General features: G+C 37.9%; 1 protein-coding gene across 14 annotated transcripts in view; it reads left to right on the forward strand.

Moving 5' to 3' along the window:
• NRXN3 (neurexin 3) overlaps positions 1 to 19,143 on the forward strand; it is a 914,575-nt gene that overhangs the window by 761,531 nt on the left and 133,901 nt on the right. The gene's annotated exons all lie outside the window — the stretch shown is intronic.

Here is a 19,143-nt window from a genome sequence, read left to right on the forward strand (position 1 = left end):
AAGTTCAGACTGCAGATAAAGTTTTTCTTCAAGTTACCATTTTCAGAATCAAATCTTGGTGGAAATCCTTGTGATTAGGTTATGGCTCTAGATGTTTAAAATCATCTGGAGAGTCATTAAGACCTACGTTGATTGCATTCAGAGAGCAGGGAGTGTGCATGCCCCTCATCAGCACTGACAGTGGGAGACTTGAGTGGCTTCTCAAAAAATGAATTAGGGCTCTTCTGACAGTGCTCTGAAGCCCTCAAGACTAAACCAAATCCTTCTTCCCACTTCTTGTGATGTACAAATCCTTGCAATTTTCAAAGATACAAGGTCTCTTTTTTTTTGATGGAGATACCGGAGTGGAGTAAATGGCAACTGAATTAAGGGACGATGCAGCACCAAATGTTAACTAAATACTGAGGGGAAAATGAATGAGACCTTGAAGTTGTAGACCATGATATAGAATGACTTATCCTCAGAATTTCATTCAGCACTTGACTAATATTGAATTATAAGCAGTGGTCCCACTTCTGATTAGGAGAGTTGTCTGGATATACCTGTTCCATCAATAGAGGGGAAAAAGTAAATCAAAAAAATATTCTGAATTCTTTCATAAAATTTCATGGAAATGAGAGGTGAAACATCAGTAGTGACATTGTTTGTTTATGGTCACTGAACCTGTTTGACCCCTAAAAGTTCATTTGGCTAGGAGACTAACTGAACCATAGCATCTATCTGGGTGGACATAAAGCAGGAAGAAAAAACACATGGTGGACATAAAGCAGGAAGAAATTCTAGAGAGAATTTCATGTCAGACCACAGCTACCACACAAAAACCTTTAAAGGATCAATGAAGCTTGAAGTGAAGATGCAAAATTGAGAATGAATTGTATGTCCAAGATACTTTTGCTTAACTTGAGAGATGAAGCAGAAATTCCAAAACTCTGGTGAAAAGATCTGACTAGGCAGATCAGATAGGGCAAGAGTCGTATATTTTTTTTTCTATTATTATTTTTCCATCCTTTCCAGCCATAAAGGCCTTGTTTGTAAGACCTACTATGTTTATCACTGGTAGCAGCAATAAATGGATAAAGACAGGCAGGATAATGACTGATCTCTGAAATGGCTCATTTTGTTAACTAAATTACAGGTTGTGCTGTGGACAGAGACAGTTGGCGGGCAGTGTTGCCCAAGCACCAACCCTCACAGAAGGTGAAATATGTACTTGCCTTTCATTATGCACACGGTATCATTATCACCATTGCCATCGTGACAAATGTGGTGATTACATGTGTCCCCTGAGAGCAGCTGTAGACAGGAGGGATGGACTGTGCAGTGAAACAAGCTATCCTGCTATCAGGAGCTGTTCAACGTGCAAACAAATCTGTAAATATCTCAGTAAGAGGTCAGACAATGTTTGGGTGAGGTTTGTATTTGTGGAGACTTCTCCCATTCTGGGATCTCTGTACTCACTTAATAAAAATGTTGTTCTCACTTGAAAAAGACAGAAAGAGGGGGGAAATTGCTATTATGCTTCCTGCAAGTTACACAGCAAGTCCCTTCTAACATCTTCGGACATGAAACTTTCCAATTGATTTATTAAACCATGACTTTCCTCACAAAAACAAATGACTTGCTGTTTTCCAGTCACTGAATTAAATGCTCTGCCAGCTGTCCTTCTTTACCTGGCGAGCAGTGATATGCTACTGGTGTTTTCAGAATGGATTCAATGAGAATCTTCCCTTACTCTGTAATACATCCTGTGAGCAAGAATAATGTGATAATTTCAGAAAGAAAGCATGATGAAAGATGTTTACATGTCTTAACGATTAACACTTTTCTCTTGTAATTATGAAGTGTAAAGGAGTTTTTTTCATGATACATTAGATAAGGTGAATGGGCCTAATTTTGAAAAATCAGATCAAACATTTACTGCTTGTGGAAACAGAACCCAAATCCATGAACAAAACTTTTAAGAGCTCCTATATTCAGAATGATAATTTTGAACACAGAAGAATTATTAATGTGTTCCATATGGGAATGTCTTGGCCAGTAAATTGTACCAAGCAAAACCAACACAAGGAGAGGAAGCAGCTCCTGGTTTGGGCTCTTAGAAAAGTTTTTTGTCTAAGCACTATCAGTTCATTTCATATTCTGAAGTACAAGAGTCTTTATTCTTGGTCTCCAAAAAGAAAATTGCATCTTTAGAAATTTTTGTTAGCTCTATGAATGTTAACTCCTAATGCAATGGTCTCAAAAATATTTTATAGCAAATATGTGCCTAGATTATGAACTGGTGCTGTCTTAGAAAATAAATGGATAACAGTTTCATTAGTTATCTCTTAATCAGAAAAGATGAATAAAAGTGCTTGACTTCTCAGTTTCATGCATTATTTTGTGTATATCATAATTTCACTTTTTTTAGCTTTCCTAGTTAGAAGTACTTTGAGTTTTTTGAGACTTTCCTATTATAAAAGTCTCTGTATAAAACAACTAATTTTAATTTCTAATCCAAATCTAAGTAATCCTCTTGAAACTGTAGGATTATGTTACACGATAACAGTGTTGTGTCATGTTGCAATCCGGTTGAACTTCAGTAATCAACGTAGGTCATTTGCTGCCTAAGTTATTGCTGGCATACATAGGTTTCCCCTTTATCATGCTGGAAGGACACCCAGTATTAGTACTTCATCAGCCAACACAAAAGGAGCTTGCAGAACTGCCCTTGTGCTGCTGGGAGAAAAGGTTCCCCTGTATCTGTGCAGAAGCTGAAGTGTGTGGTGAGGCCAGCAGCCAGCGTGGCTGTCAGGGGTGCGCGCTGGCTGCTCCCAGGAGCTGCATGCGGAGCTGTGGGTGCTCCTGAGGTGGGGGCTCCTGCACACACAGCCTGCCTGGCCCTGACACTGCTGCCTCTGGCCTGGGAGCATTGTGACAGCTCAGGCTAGCTGAAAGGGCCCTTCTGTCATGCTGCTCTGCTAATCTATGTCTTGCTTTCCATTTAACAGTAAAATTAACAAAGTGAATACCATTACCCATCTTCAGAGCTTAGCTATTACCTTAATTAAAAAGAAAATATTTAATGTAACATTTTTAAGGTCAGCATGATCAAATGTAACCAACTGTAACTTTGAAATACTATCTAAAACGCCTTTAATTCAGTATTTAAGAAAGTTGCTGATTTAAGAATCCAGGAAAGCTCTGATCACAATCCCTGTACCTTTAGTAACATGAGTCATTGCATCTGTTCTCTTTTTCAGCTATCTCAGACATGCAGTAGAGACACTGACCTGTGCTAGCAGTAGTATTTTGGTACATAGTGTTGATGCTTTTGTGGGTCTGCTTCCTCCTTAATTTCTCCCATTTTTTCTTTTTCATAGTTTTATGAGTGCCTCTTCAGGAAGGAGCAATTCATATCAATGTTCCAACCCTGGTATATAAGACAAAAAGCACTATAACTTGTAAGTGACATTCACAAATGGAACTGCAGTGTTTTCAAAATTGCTTGTCACAGCAAGAAAAGTACACGTAAACCCATAGTCAAAAGAGGGAAATGTTCTGAGACCTTAGTGGTCAAGAGCTGGTATTGTGGCTTACATAATTTCTGGAAAGTGACTGATCTGGATATAGTAGGGCTGCTTGAGTTGGACAGAAAATAGTTCATCTTTTTGACAATGAAGAGTGGAAATCTTTGATTTGTGTTCAGTTAGCAAATGTGGCGGGGTTAAATGCAGGTTCCATTTGTGTGTCAGTGCAATGATAGAAAAGTGGCTTTTGCAAAAAAACCACAGGCAAATCTCAGAAAACAATGCAGTATACCCAATCCTCCACTGCTAACAGGGTTAAGAAGACTCAGAGGATCAATTTAAAGAAACAGTTTTCAAGCCAAATGTATTTCTAGATAAACAACACTGAAGTCTAAGGAATGCTGCCAGGATTAAACAATGCTCTTAATTTCTAGTTAGCAGTTGATCTCAATCCACACAGGTAATAAAAAAACATGCCAAATCTTCTGTAGCTGTTTGGTAGTCTCCAGCAAGTGAGCTAGAGTCTCAGCCCAACTGATAGTGGTTGGAAAAATTGCAAATCCCAAAAAAAGTCAGGTTTTAGTATGCACCCAGAATAATTTAGAACTGTTTTCTGTCCTGAAAACCTGAAAAGAGAAAGTTTTGTAGGGTTTGAATCTCTCTCCTTTTCTTGGAGTCCTCTCAGAAGGTGCCTTGGTTAATGAGGATGGCACATAGGGAGATTTCATTGCTGTTTGTTGCATATAATTGGATGCTTTAAAAAAAAAAAAAAAAAAAACCAAAAAAGTGACCAAGTATTGTATCTTGCATGTCTATAGAGTTATCCAGAAAAATGGGGAGACACTTGGCACAGCTACTTCTCTATTGCTTTGATCAAAATTGAGACACAGCTGCTGGGTTTTTTTTCATTTCCCTCACCTTTTTTTTTCTTTTCTTTCTTAAATGCAGCTCTTGCTATGAACCTTTCTCACAAAAACAATAAAGCCTCTCTCATGCTTCCTTCCCATTTCAGATCATTCTGTTGGAGAAGTGTTTGCTAGAAAAGATGGCAAGGCTTTCATGTTCTTTTTTCTTCTTGAAACTACCTATGTAATTTCACAAAGAGAGAAGGCAATGTAGCCCTGAAGGCTGAGGGAAGTGTATGTCTCCAATGCCACCTTGAAGGTTGTAGTGTTGTTAACCACTGACTTTGATACTCAGCCCACTACTTTAGGGTTGCATCTTTGTTTAATATGCAACATTAAAAGTAGTCACCTGAAAGAAGAAAGTGAATCATGATAAAAATGAATTGTAATTGCATTTTAAAAAGCACCAGACCAATATAAGTTTCAAATAAGTTTGTGTGACGTTATTATATTAAACAAACTTTTCCTTGCTACCATGTAGCACATGCTTCAATGTCAAGAAGAGTCCTTATTAAAAGGATTGCAGTGTTATCTCCCTTGATAGTAATTCTTCTTATTGTTCCCTTGAGATAACGCTTCCCAAAATCTGGCAGGGAGCTTAAGGAAGGCCAACCTCTTCAGCAAGATCAATGACCACACAGAATAAGTATAGTGTACAAAATCAGAAGATTATGATGTGCCTTCTTGAAGGTAATAGTGGGCCTCACGAGCTACCAGTTTGAAGTGGTTATGCTCTGCATGTAATTTCAATTTGAGAAACCCATATATTCCTTTGTCTAGTGAAGATAAAAATAAATTACAAATGTTATAAAGCAAGATTTTAACTGGACACATTTTTAGAGTTTGAGTGGCTCCCACTGAAGATAATGTTGCTGTTTGTATTAGAAAATGGTGTCTTCAGATAAAATAAATATCTAAAGTTTAGGTTTATAAATGGTAAGAAGATTTTTTTCTTTATCTCATTTTGTCATCTTTTCTGCTTCTTTTTTTTTCTTCAAAGGAAAAGGGAGGATGAAAATACAGACCAAATGTAAGAATAAGTAATATATCTAGAAATTAAAATTCTAATAAAATTTGGGTAGTTAATTAAAACCATTGTATTTATTTTATTATGGAAAATCTGAGAAGTTTAAAAGCCACCATAGGGTGGAATTTTTAAAGTCTTTGATACTTTTTTTTAAAACCTGAAATTTTGGACCAGTTGTGCTCCCTGATGTATTCTGGCCATTCACTGATGGTCTCTTTTCCCACACTGGGATAGTTCTGCTAGTGTTTGAGGCTCATTAACGAGAAGCTGTGCAAACCCTTCTGAAAGTTTCAGAATCCTGACGCAGGAATCTGCTGTGCATTAAGGCTGGCATTTGTACCCATCTATTTAGGGAGGCTGTAATTAGGTTAACTTGTGTTCTGGTGTGAAAAAGACCATCGTGATTTTATGATACAGAACTGCAATCTGTTTGTTTTATCCATCCTTTAAGTGTTAGTATAGGCTATCTTTGCATGCAGGCTGGTGTTACATGAATTCCCTGGAGCTTCTTTCACTTATGTCATGTACTTAATTCTTTGCTTCTTTGGTGCAAGAGCATGAATGGTGTTTGGTGGATCAGCATAAATTTCATATTACTAATTCCAAAACAACTATATCCATTTTCTGAAGGAGAGTCTTCGATTATTAATATTGTAATGAAATAGGCAGCAATTTGAAGATAGCGATATTATTCAGAGGAGCAGTGGGATTTCACATAGATGAACAGGACCATCTCTTTTTTTGCAAAAGCAGGACCATATATTTTTTTGCAAAAAGCAGATGTGCTATTTTGTTGTATTTTCTCATCTTCTTCTAATTGTAATATGACTAAATATAGAACACATGGTAGCTACAAACACAGGGAATCCATGCCAGCATTTCTATATTTGTTGTTCTTGAAGTGTCCACACATGCATACACATACTGTCTGCTTTATTTTATTGGCATTTTCTTTATACCCTAAAAAGGCTGTGTCACTAAGATTGTCCACCAATTCACAAAATAATATTTTGAATCATAACAGCGTGTATCATCCTCAGGAGCTTTTTTTTTTGGCTTGTGAAAGCCCATGTTCTTATAATAAATGGCTCTGTTTAAAATACAGTATAATTTCTGATGAGTATGTAATTATATATTTTGAGGATAGTGAGGGACTGGAACAGGTTGCCTGATGAAATGGTGGCTGCCTCATCCCTGAAAGTGTTTGAGGCCAGGTTTACCATGGCCAGCTTCACCAACTGACCACTGCTGCCTGGCTGCATCTGCCAAAACGACTGTTGACACTAACCCCTTTCCAGCTAAGGCTTCTTGGCTCCCTCTCTGCAGGCAGAGCTAAAAGGCCAGCTCTAGGAATGGAGGTGGGACCTATAGAACTGAGTAAGGTATAAAGGTGCAGAAATGAGGAAGGTGATCAACAGTTTTGTCTGTCAGACTGGCTTGCTAGCCATCATGCTGCTTTGGTTTTAATTCCTTTTATCAGGAGTCTGCTGTATCCCCTTCCAAGCCCAAACTCCGTTGCCATATGCTGCCAGTGCTGTCCTTCATCTGCCTGAAGACACAGACACCAGTTGTAGTAGTTGGCCACAGACATCCATCACCCTTACTGCTCCTTCAGTTTGTGTTTTACAAGATCAGCATGTTGCAATTTTATTCTCTCGCAATCAACTCGTCAGATGGCTAAATTGGCTAGGAAGGAGAAAATATGGAGAGTTGGGGCTATGGTCATATCACTGCAAAAAGATAAGGCCCGTCTTACTCTTATTCCCCTAAACAAAATGTCAATTCTCTAAATTTGATTTTTAAAGGCTATATTATTTTGTGCTGAACATACAGTATCAGACTAAATCCTTTTTCAGATCTGGGTCCTCTGTAGCGCTTTCTCCCGAGTAAAAATGTCAGAGTTTGACCTACTAATTTCAGCAGCTTGCTGACAAAATAATGAATGAACAGACGAACTCTGTTCTTGCACTTAGGTAATATTTACTGAGTGTTGCTAAATCACAAAGTGCTGGACAAGAGCAAGAAATTTTTTCCTTCCAGTATGTAAGCATAAACTGTACAGTCTAAATCAGAACTGTCCTGTATCTCTAAATTCCTTTGGCTGCTCCAGTTTATTCACAACAATTCTTCTTTGATCAAGGAATGGATGTGTTAGGGCTGTTTTTTTACTGGTCTTACCTCCCATATCCTGAGATTCCTTTACCTCAGTATTCCTAATGCTAGCTACACTGATTTCTGAATAAAGGTTTTCTCTAAAGGCAGTCTTTGTCCCTTCATACAGGCCTGATGAAACATAGCTTCTTCCCATGGAAGCCAATGGGAATAAGTGAGTGGCCACAGGGACAAGGGAGGCTGAGTAATGGAATGCATCCTTATGCTAAATTCTTTTGTGTTTCCCTCCTACTGATTTCAAAGTATTCTAGAACCTAGAGGACACTCATCTTCTAAGTGCTGCTGGTATTACACAAGGATTAGGATCTCAGCACAGTCCTAAAACAGGAGTTTCCTTTGCTATATTGGCTGTCCTTTTGCATCTCATAACATTTTCCCTAGAAAGTACAGAGAAGCTATCAGGAAGAAGTATGGCAGCTGAAATTGTGACATTAGCCTTCTCCTTGCTCACTACTCCTTCACACACCTACTGTGCAAAAAAATCAGTACTGGAAGTACTTCAGCTTTTTTTGTGACATGCATCCCAAATAATCAAGTTTCCTTCCATTTAACATCAGCAGTTCTGTTTTAACTAACATAGTACAAACTTGGCAAGGGGCTCAGCTTGGTACCCCTTTGCCAAAAAATAAGCAAATTCTGACACACAAAATAAATATGCAAATAGCAATGTTGTAATTTTTTCCCAGCTGCCTAGCTTGATTTAATAAAATTCTCATCTTTGTAGAAAAGTCAGTGTTGATGTGCTTTTTCCAGCAAGTTTCAGATGCAGCCTTTTGACCTATTTAGTGGTTAGTGCATCCTGTGTGTATATAAAACATGGTTTTACACATGAAGTGTTCCTTGATAGCAAAGTTAAGGTAATGTAAATTGCTAGGTAGTGGCTTAAGAGTGAAAGGACATTTCAGTTATTTGTTCTTTTCCTGTAACTTCTTGTTCCTGCAAAATTTTGTCAAGTCATTTATCTTTATCTCTGCTTTCCAGCATGCAAATTGTACTGGTGCCCTCCTTTGTGAGCTGTGTCTTCAAGCTACTATGTTCTCCTCTTCTCTTTTTCCATCTTTGTCTAATATTCCACTATTTCTTACATATCAGTCCTCTGTCATACCATCTGTAGAGTATTAAATTATTTTGATTAATTAGAGCATTTTCATTACTTTCCTATACTGCAATGTTCATATATTTTTAATATTCTGCTTCCATTAAAAATCTTAGGAAACCTCTTTGATTCAGGATTAGGAAGGCCTTCAGCTGGAATCCAACCACATCTCAAAAACCACATTATGCTAAAAAAATCGACCATTTTGAGAAAACAGGCTTTGAAAAAGTAGAAATAAGTTGTTATTGAATCCAGGTACTGTTTGTGTTTGCAAAACCTCACATTTCCCTCTTTTTCTTGTTGGATTGAAGAAACCTATTAAACCTTAGTTCAAACTTTTGCTTGTCTGGTAAAGGAGACTACTTTGGTTACAATAGGCTGTTGTTATTATACGGTTTATGGAATCTGTTCATAGGTTTCAAAAGGAATACAGAACATAGCCCCTGGATGCATTAAATTCTATTAGAATTCTATTCTATTAAAATTCTGTAAAGAAAACACTAAAAAAGGAAAGTGCAATAGTACATAGTGCTTAGTCATATAATACCTTTAAATACATATTTTTGGACCACTTTGAAACCCTAGGATATTATTTATGATTAAGAGAAGAGAGTTTGCAAAAATACTCTAGGCAAAACCAAGTTTAAATAGACTAATTCTGTCCAAAGCCTCTTCACCCCTTGCACTTCTACAGCTATTGTACTTGGGTTAATTGGATGGTGGCATGTTGGTTTTTGTGATCACCTTTCCTGTCAGAATGCAGTGTCCTTTTTTAATACCATCTTCTTGACAAATGCTCACTTTTCTGTTGATTGTGGGTTGAGACAGCTCTGATTGCTGTTACTGAGTAATTTATGCTGTGCCTTCAGCTCACTGATGTCTCACAATTGTACCAATGCTTTTGATAAGAAAGTCTAGTGGTTAAGGTATGTGGTTTATTCCATGTGGCCTGTAAGTATCAGATCTTTAACTCCATATTTCGTGAATGTATTGGGTTTGCATGGCAGGGTTTTGGTGTCTTGTGTAAGAAGCTGTCAGAAGCTTCCCCCATGTCTGACAGAGCCAATGCTAGCCAACTCCAAGACTAGGGCCTGCTGCTGGCCAAGGCCATCCATGACAGTGATATAACCTCTGTGAAAACATAGTTAAAAAGGGGGAAAAAAGTTGCTGAGCAGGAGCAATGGCAGTGGGATAGAGCCCATGGTAAAGCCCATGGTGCTGCAGGCAGCAGGGAGATGGTAGAGAGTTCAAGAGTAAAGTTAAGTCCTAAAAGAAGGGAGAATCAAGGAGAAGGTATTTTTAAGATTTTTTTTCTCATTACCCTACGCTGATTTGGTTGGTAATAAATTAAACTAATTTCCCTAAGCTGAGACTGTCTTGACAGTGACAGCAACTCATGAGTGATCTCTCCTTGCCCTTATCTCAACTCATGAGCCTTCCATTTTATTTCTTCTTGTCCTGCTGAATTGGAGAAGTGATAGAGAGGCTTTGATATCTGGTGTCCAGCGAGGTTCAAACCACTGGAGCATGACTGCCACTTTAGCTTCTGCCAGCACAAATTGTTGGCAATGTTACCCAGTAGATTGAAACCCCAGGGGAGGTGCTGTGAGATGGATGGGCATATTTTCTCCTGAAAGATCTCTACTTTGGAGCAAGTTTCTTGTTCTTGCGCCCTACTAAAATGTGACTTGCTACTGCAGTAATTTCTTTATTGAGTGGATATGACATTTTAGCAGCTGATCATGTTTTTGTCTGAAGAGTGAGTTGCAGAGCAGCTCTTAGAAAGGTAAAGGCCTACTTTTAATCAGCAAACTTCAATAATTCTGGAAGAGTGCAGCAACTGAAGCACACTTCAAGTTTAAAATGCAGCACACCATATGCACTGATTCTCTTCTCTGGGAAAATTGAGGCTTGTGTCAACATTCAGAATGGTTCCTGTTTCTGACCTAGTGCAGAATCATATCTACAAGGTATAATTTCATAAAACCTTCCAGGATATACTGTTTATATTTTCAGAAGGCACTGTCAGAATATTTAATCCTAATTATAGTTGAAGTTCTCACATCAGATAGTGCATATTTTTATGATGCATATTTTAATCTGTGAGAACCAATTAGCCATTGAATAATATATTTGCTAGTGAACCAATAGACAGGTATCACCTCTTTAATCTGTTTTGCATTCTGTTTCCCAGGAAATGCCCCTTTTCAGCATGCTGCTAATTTCTGTTTCTTTACTTGCAGTATGATATCCCTAAATGAGTGGGGTTTAGCAGCCTCATGGCTTGAATTTCACCAGCTGTGTAATAACAATTGTTTTTTGGAAATTGTGTGGTCTAAACACACCTGCATGTGTTTCTTGAAACATTTTACTGCCTGTTAATTGGCTGGCAGTGTACTGGTGCTATCCTAGGTAACAGGAATAAAGATTTAATTGGGCACTGCGTCCTAGGCACTGAATGGCACGGAAGGAAGTCTCCCTGTTAAGACTGCTGAATATCACTGATTACTGGGCTTGGCAGGTGTCAGATACAAGAGTAACTAGATGTGCCACAGCATTCCCCAGATTTTGAGGAAATGGATTTAGGGTAAGCTTAGTACAAGCCTCATCATGATAATGATGATAATGTAAAGCAGGATACCCTGCTTGATATTAATTAACTGTACTGAAACAACATCTGGAGGCACCACTGGAAACCAGGGCTCCACTGGGGCAGATAACATACAAATATACTGTTTATAAGCCTTTTGATAATGTGACTTCACATTATAAAAAGGCAAACTGGAGAGAGAGAAATTAAAGTAGCTTTTTCAAGGTACAGCAGAGCAGCAGTAAAACCAAAAATCTTTTCTTTCGACCCTGTACTCTATCTAACTAATCCTGATTACCTCTGTGAGTGAGTTAAAATTTAAAGGTCTCAGTCTGTACTAATGGTATCACCTTACATGAAATATGTAAGCTTGGGGTGTAGAATTAATTCCTAAGTGTAACTCTGCTGATATTATGCATTAATGTTACCTAAACTGCTTCAGTGATGTGTAAAGCTCTTATCTAATGCAGGGTATCTAGGCTGAAATAAACAAGCACCTTCTACATTTCATGTCTTTTCTTGGTGAAAATATCTTGTGTGTGTTGTTGTGCATAATGAGTCACTCCTGACCCTGGTAGAACTGTCACAGTATTGTGCTTTTTTTTTTTTAGTTTTGTTTATAAAATTAACTTTTGTTAGACAAAAGGCAAAGATTGAAAGACAGAAAAATGCAGGGAGAGAAGGAGATTAGGTAAAATTAAACCAAGAGAATGGCAATTTCATATCCCACTAGTAGCTCTATTTCTGTAATATTGCAAAGGTGTTTGGTCAAAAAAAGTTCAAGACCAGGAGTAAGACGTACTTTAGTAGCAGTGTACTGCTGTGCTACGATTTCTTCTTGTAAGAGCCATTGAAAATGTATTATATTACCATCTTTGTTGACATAAACCTTCAACTGACAAAAAATGAAGGGCAGTTTGGAAAATTTGTTAAACTCTTATCAAGGAAACTGGTATAAACTTTACTGTGGCCAAATAATGTAATGTGTCTCCACCCAAAGAGTAGAGATCATCTTTCAATACAAGGAGCACTCCCAGAGAGCACTCCTGAATTTAACTGTTGGTCATGGTGAATAAGCCTCAAATGTGAGCCCCTGTGGTAAGATTGTGTAATTCCTGTAAACGAAAGTTAAAAATTTCTGGTGTCTCCACTTGAAAAAAAAGTATAAGTAAGCTGAAGGAGTTTCAGGGCCATGGGGAAGTTTAAATGAAAGATTGGAAAACTTGCTTTTAAGCACGAAACGCAGGGAGCTGAGTGGTTTTCTCTTACACTCTGTAAAACTGAGGAGAGAGTTTGCAGTCAAGGAAAGATGAAGCTGGAACCCTAAGTCTTTTGCTTTAGCTCTTTTTTTTTTTTTTTGAGGATGGACTTTTAAAGGCATTGTGCGTGGCTGTGACAGATGTTTACCTAAGCTACCTTTCCTAAACCTTCAATGGAAAAGATTAGATTGTCATTAATATTTCCCAATTTGATTTTTTCACCACTTGTTAAAATTAACAAGAATCAGTAGCAACGTTCAAGAAAATTTTGGCTTGGTCACAGACATACAAGGCAGTATATTGCTAGATGGTGTTTCAGTATAAGCAGTAACAGTTAAACAATAATGATCTGCTTTTCAGGAGGAGCTGAGCACAAGGTTATATTCATATTACTGTATTCAATGGCTCTTGAGTCTTCCCATGAATTTGGTTCTTTTTATGCTTAAACATAATTGTCAAATGCTTTTCTTCGAAATTTGTAGTTCTTTGAGTTAAAGAGAGCTAATGTTCAATCACTGCTTCATGACTATATACACAGTTTATAGTGTACTACTTTTAAAGTGTACTACTTTTTGGAACCTTTTATATCTCCTCTTTTTCTTTTTGAGAGGGCCTGTAAAGATCTGTGTACTGTGTTCAGGAATTTAAGTCAAAGGTCCACCTTTAACTTATAATAGAGGTTTTCCTTTTGTACACTTTTCTTTTTCATTATAATTCTTGAATTCCACTTGCTTTTTTGACTGTGTTCAACACTATGCCAGTCTTATCAAAGCAGCAACTGTAATGAATCCAAGCCTTCTTTCTTCAGCAGCCAATCACAAATGTTGCTGTAAAATATATCCTGTAGTTTAAAAAAGAATCAATTTAGACAAGATATATGACCTCCTATAAAATTTTAGAGGAGAGTAGATTATAACAATTGTCCTTTTTAGACTTATAAATTATGTATCGCTGAGAACTGCTTCTTTTAAAAACCATGCCCCCAAAGGGTAATAATTTCTATATTTATATTTATCCTCTGTGTGTCTGATTCTTTCTGATAAATAGGTTTTAACTGGCATTAAGTAGATCTGGTTGAGCACCTTAAAGAAGCAGTAACAGTATACAACAAAAAATAACCTACTGCTCCTTATAACAGCCCTTAAAAATCAAACTAAATTACCTGACCTGTGGACTTCCTTTCCCCTTAACATTTTAAACTTGTTTCAAGATAACTCTAAAGTGTTGGCACCCTGAGCAAAAAACTTCCAAGCCAGGTGAGTTTCAGTGCCTGTCATTTCTCTCAGAGCATTTGCTGATTTTGATTATCTTATTTGCCAGGGTGGCAATACTGATTCTTCAGTGTTCTTCCCCTGCTGTCACTGTTTGGATAAAGGCAGACTTCATTCAGTAAACTCTCCCTTTACCCAGGCCTAGAGTTTTTTACATATTGCATCCTGATTTCAGACTTACCTCTCAGTGATATTAAAAACAGTGCTGAATATCACCAGCCAGAGAAGGGTAGAACTAACTACCTTATACTCTGTGCTGAGTACAGGTTCTAATAAAAGTTCCCCTTCTGAAACCCATTGATACATGTGTACCAGAAAGATCTGTCCAGCCATGCGTTCAGCTCTAGCTGCAGCCCAGAAGGCCCTCTAAGGACAATGCTGGTTTTTACTACCTTTCTAATCAGCAAGAACTTTCTGAGTTTCTATTTACAGTGAAAGTTCACATCAAGTGATTTGTATTTGTAGTAATAAATGAGTGTCCTCTGTGGAATATGCATCTATACCTTTGGTTCTCCTGGATAACTCGCAGAATTTAGCACTGTTCTGCAATGCCCCCTAAACAACAGAGAGTGACCAATTCTTCAGAGGGACTAACATTCAGAATCAAGTTTGAGACAGAGCAAAAATAAAAAAACAACCAGGCTAACAAAACCCCAAAGGAAATCAAGCAAAGAAAGTCTTAAAGAAAGAAGTGAAAACAAAGAGGAAGAAATAAAAGTTCAATCTCTTTAAAAACATAGACTGCAAGTGTGAGGAGCCTAAGCAGAAGCAAGCCATTCCAGGAAGAGCAGTTCTCAGGATTATAACAAAACAAAGCAATTTTTCTGAATTTAGAGGGTAGTTGAAGTGTTTCTGTGTGGCATTTTTTGGGGGGGAGGGAGAGTTTACTAAACCTTCCTACAGTGTGAAATGGCTTGTTGTGTTACTAAAAGAGCCTGTGTCAATTTCAAATGAGAGCAGCAAAATCAGCAGTGATCTGCAGGGCGGAGTAACCAGGAGTATTGTCTGCCAGGTTTGGGCTGATGTCTAGCCATGCTGGAACCAGCCAGGGTGGGAGGAGGAGGCAGGACGTGCGGCAGTCACTATTTAAATATGTAATAAAATGAGTGCGAGAAAACACAGCCTGGGATTGTAGTCAGATTTCAGGTATGTTTTATAAATGCTTCCTTTAATTTTATGTTTTACTTCAGAAAAATGTGCAAAGCAACAGAAGAAGATACTGGGATAAACTCTGCTTCACTTCCATCAGTAGGAATTGAGTTTCTTCAACAGAATTGCTATTGATTCACATTGATGCAGCTGAGAGTAGGCTCTGTCCTAATGCCTGGAGTTCTCGCTCTTGGTTTTTGGAATGAAATGCTTGCTGAACACAGGGGAAAAATATATACTTTTAGTGTGGACAATTTAAATTTTAGATTTAGAAAAAGAAAACCTAAGAGTAAAGCCCTTTTCAGAGCACAGAGTGCATGTGACTGTTCATGTATGTGTGTCCTCTAACACACTTGAACTGCTCATCTTAAAAAATCACTGCCAACCCCATTTTACTTTCTTCCTACCTGGTCTGCTACATAAAGACAGATGCCTTGAAAATGTAAAGGCATGGCATGGAGAAAGCAGAGGCCTGACAATCTGCACACAGGACAGGCTCTGCTTCTCTTTGAATGAAGGGAAACAAAAGTTAAAACTTACCTGCTAAAATGTAAGACCTCAGACATGTTTTTAAGGGACAGGTTTTGGAGGAGTTGGATGTAGAATCTGAGGAAAGCTTAGGACCTGCTCCTCTCAGATTGTACTTGCTCTCAGGGCTGAAATGTTTGGATTGGCAGTATTTAATCAGTGTTTAAGTGAAATATATCTGGATTTTCAGGGCTTGTAGAGCTTGGAAAGATAGGTGTCTGTAGCTCCTCTGTCACAGATTAAGAATCTGATTTACAGAAAGGTAAAAGAAAAGGTTGCCCAAAGTGAACCAATGCTTCAGGGAAGCAATAAATTGATCCAGGCTGTAGATTAGCTCTTGTGTCATTTAATGATGTTGAAAATGTTTGGTAATTATGCATATAATAAACTGTTGCCAGGAGTCTGTGTAGAGTAGACAGGTCAAGGAGAAGCCTTGTACATATTTTTTTTTCCAGGACTTAGTGCTTTTTTTCTTCTTTTAACCTATCTACAACCATTCCATTATGTGATCATAATTATATTTCTAAATTCTTAGAGACATAATGGCAGAAGCTTATCTCCAGAAGTACTGTAAGGAATGAAGTGGTAATGTGGCTTTTGAGGGCTGCAATTTTATGGGACAAATCAGCACAAGACAAATTCTTGAAAAAACTTTAAAAATCCTTTTTGGCACAGTAGCCTTAAAGAAAGAAGAGAAAAAGTAAGATAGATTGAATGCTGAGTTCACTTCATTATTTATAAATAAAATGGTTCTCAGTTTTCCAAGACATAGTGCCAGCACTTGATGTCACTTGGAGGTTTCAAAGACATTAATTAATGGTTGCCTTTTCATGGAAAGTTTTTGGGGCACCCAGTGAATACCAATGTAGAGAGGAAAAAAATTGTACTGTCTGTCAAAATTCTCTTGAAGCCTTTTGGGCCACCTAACTTGTTTGCTCTGTGTGGCTCCATATTCACCTTTTCCCTTGCTGCATAGTTATGATTTTTTTTTTCTTATAGCTACAAAATAAATGTTATAGGTAGTGGCTTAAATATAAACCTTTCTTTGTCACATATCTACTGGCCTAGTTAATACCTTTGTTTGGTTATGTGGAAAGAAAATCCACCAGCTGAATGTGTGGGGAGAGGAACGAAAGGCTATGTCCATCATGAAGTGTTAAACCCTAATGGTAAAGCTTGTCGTTCAGATTTAGAAGGCAGGTAGGTCTTGGTAAAAGCTGTTTTCAATGAAGTATTGTAGTGCAAGAAACTGGAATTGGAGAGATGTTGAAAATAAATTGTGGATTTGCCCCTTGTGTCCATGGTCACTGTTCTTTGCTGTAGGATTTTCTCTGTGTTTTCCTTTGCTTTATTTTTTTTTTTCTTCTGCCAGCAATGCATAAGCTAATTGCTAATTTTTTCATAGTGTCTGATGCCCTGGAGATTTAAAATATCATAAATAAACTGTATCTTGGGGTCTGTGTGTGCAGTTTGGCTTCAGTACTACCTTTGACATATTGTGTTGTGTTTTATCCTGGTAATTGGAACAAAACCATTTTCATGACAAGTTCCTACTCAGTCCAAATAAGAATCTCAGAAGTTGTGATTCTGCAAAAGTCGAGTTAAAGAGTCACAGGGAGCTCTGCCCAGGAGTGATCTGAAGGGAGCTGGAATAGACTGTCCACAAGAACCATGATTTTTTTTTTAGACAAATTTTTGCACTTCTTCATTGCAAAAAATTGTTACACTGCTTTTAGAAGGGCTGTATTCTCTGGCTGTGGGAGGGGGTGCCTCTTGGGATGGGGAAGGCACCAGTTTGCTCATTTCCCCCTTCTCTCCATCAGACTAAAGGCCACTGGCGTTTTACACTGGCCTCTGCTTCCAGAATCTTATCTCTTTCCCAGTTTGCCCTCTTATCACTAGCTCATTAAATAGGTCTTTTCCTTCAAGCCCTGGGAAGAGAAAATGGTGAAAGGTGCTATCTCCCTTTCCTCTGAGGAGAAATCAGAAACATTTTCTCATTCTGCAGAGATTAATTGAACTTCCCACCATCCTTTTCCCCACCTGCAAGTTTTTACCTTTGCCTCATTAAGCCTGTAGGCTTGAAGGTATGCAGCTTTCGCTCTGCTGAATACCTTTTAATCCCTTCCTCTTCTGTGGTGGTGGTTCTAATCTATTCCATTAGAAAAGGTGCAAGTCTTCATCTTACCTGCTCATGCTATACCTTCACCAAGGTGGCCTCTTCTTAGAGCAGCCACAGTTTGCCAAAGAAGCTTTGTGTGTTGATGGCAATTAAAAAGCAATATGAAAAGTCATCCAGGAGGCTGACTGTAAGGCAATATCTTGCAAAACCACAATATCAGTAGCCAGGTTACCCGGTCACTATATATTATTTGAGTCTTTGAGGGAAAATTAGTCACAAGTTCTTTGGTAATTGCTATGCAGGTAAAGATAATTATATGATTGCCAGCAAAACATTCACTAAAACAGCTTTGGGAAATCACTTACTTCATATGTCAAAGAAGTGGTAAAGCTGTGCCAGCAATGCTTTTATCTGAAATAAATCTTTGTTAACTGAAACTTCACTTATTTTTGGGCTAGCATAAGTGAAGAAACATTGGCTGTTTCCAAATGGCATCTGATTTCATGCCTCTGCTGGGAGCAGCAATCCACTTACCTCACAGTCCAGTGAAAACAAAAGGATGATATTGATATCTTGAAGAAAAGTCTCTTCACAGAATAACACTATGAATGTACATGAAACTTTCTATCCAGCATACATTTAGCACAGTCTAAAATTTACTGTTTTAATGAGAGAAAAACCAAAATGCTTACTATTTCAGTGCTAAGCTTCAAGTAGTTGAACCACTGTTCATGACCTCTTCAGCTACAGGACTGTTTTCTTTCCTTTCCTAAAAAAATGTTGTAGTCTGACAACAGCAAACTTCGTGTTAGGAAGAAAATGTAAAAAAGAAAGAGAAGGGTATTGAAGATACAAGGAATTTGTGATGAGTGCTTTGGTATGAGTAAGCTTTGAAATGTAAGGTTAAGCAGGAATCAGAAAGACCTCTCTGAGAAACTGAAACATGGTGAAACTTTCAGAAAAAGACTTGTTTTGATACCAGGAGACAGGAATAAATCCAGGAGAGGAATCCAAGGTGGCCATCAAGTACAAGAGGAGAAGTTTCTTTCTTATTGATGAGATTTGCTAACGTGAATGTAGAAAGTAGAGTAACAGCCCTGAAGAATGGGGTCCTCTGCCCTCTAAGCAGATATGTAAGGTAGTAAATGGACCGGAATTGTCCTGTGGCCCTTTATTATACCTCAGTTTTTTTCAAGGAAGATATATGTGCATAGAAGATGGCCATCTACTCTCTGGTTTTGTTTCAATTTTATAGTATGGATAGCTAATAAATGTATTGACTTCCTATAGGGTACGTTTTAATTTTGCCTGTCTGTACCAGTTTTGGATATGTACAGTGCACTTAATATGCCTTCATAATTCACCAGCATACTGTGCCTCTCCTTACTGAGTGTTTGAAGATGCATTCCTCTTAATTGTACAGCAATGAGAATTTCTGTTGCTGTTTAAATCAGTAGTATTAAATACATATATCTAATCTGAGTGTGCTCTGGGTGTGTATTTTGCAACCTAAAC

The sequence above is a fragment of the Pyrgilauda ruficollis genome, unplaced genomic scaffold, assembly GCF_017590135.1.
Source record: "Pyrgilauda ruficollis isolate IOZ18807 unplaced genomic scaffold, ASM1759013v1 scaffold28, whole genome shotgun sequence".
NCBI lineage: Eukaryota > Metazoa > Chordata > Aves > Passeriformes > Passeridae > Pyrgilauda > Pyrgilauda ruficollis.